We start from the raw sequence: 892 nt of genomic DNA, 5'->3' as shown, positions 1-892 counted from the left end.
GCCCCTGGTGAGGCCTCCGAGGCGCGGAGCCCCGGGTGGGCACGGGCTGCCCGACCTCGGCGAAGTTTGTTTGTGTAAAAGGAAACTTTTGTTCGGAATTAGAAGCCGACGGGAGAGACATCATGGAAATATTTCCGTCCGACTCGGGCTTTCAGTGAAAACCCAAATTTGGCTGTAAATGTGCCCGGAGCTTCTTCCCGGACTGCAGCTCTTGGCCCCTTCCCTGGTGCTCGTTGGGAGCAGCCCGGTGGGTGCAGGAGGGCATGGTGTGCTCAGAGGTCCTGCACAGCACCCATAGGTGGGAGCACGGCTGAGCTCTGCTGATAGGGCAGCCTGGAGCACGAGAACCTCGACACACACAAAGCAGAGCTTTGCTCCCGCAACTGCTGTCCATCACTACCTGTTCAGGTGTCCCTCTGTGCCTCTCTGAGCCACTTTTACCCAAGCTTGTAACCCTGCAGCACCTCTGCATGCTCAGTGCCGATGGCACTGCATCCCCTGGGCTCTCTGCAGCAGTGACCCTGGGGAGCTGCTGTGTGTGCACCCAGCTGAACACAGTCTTGTAGGAGATTCTATTAATCGTGTAGAAGTAAAACAAAGAGAGCCGTCCCCACGGGATGCCTGTGCCAGGCCTCTATCCCCTGCCCCTGGCTACCAAAAGCCACCGCATGCACTCAGGGAAGAGGAGGAGGAGGAAAGCTCCTGGCTTTGCTGCACAACAAGCACAGGTGTAACACAGCGATGCTGCTCCTCTGCATGCCAACATCCAGGGCAGCTCCCACAGAGCTATTACAAGCAGTGACATCATGCTGGCTGACTTTTGGGGTTCTCAGTTCCCATGGCTCAGGGCCCCAAGGTGCCCAGGCAGTGGAGAAGCTCCTCCAGCCATGTG

Source organism: Meleagris gallopavo, chromosome 17 (genome assembly GCF_000146605.3).
Source record: "Meleagris gallopavo isolate NT-WF06-2002-E0010 breed Aviagen turkey brand Nicholas breeding stock chromosome 17, Turkey_5.1, whole genome shotgun sequence".
Lineage (NCBI taxonomy): Eukaryota > Metazoa > Chordata > Aves > Galliformes > Phasianidae > Meleagris > Meleagris gallopavo.
Note: the sequence above shows the minus strand (reverse complement) of the source record.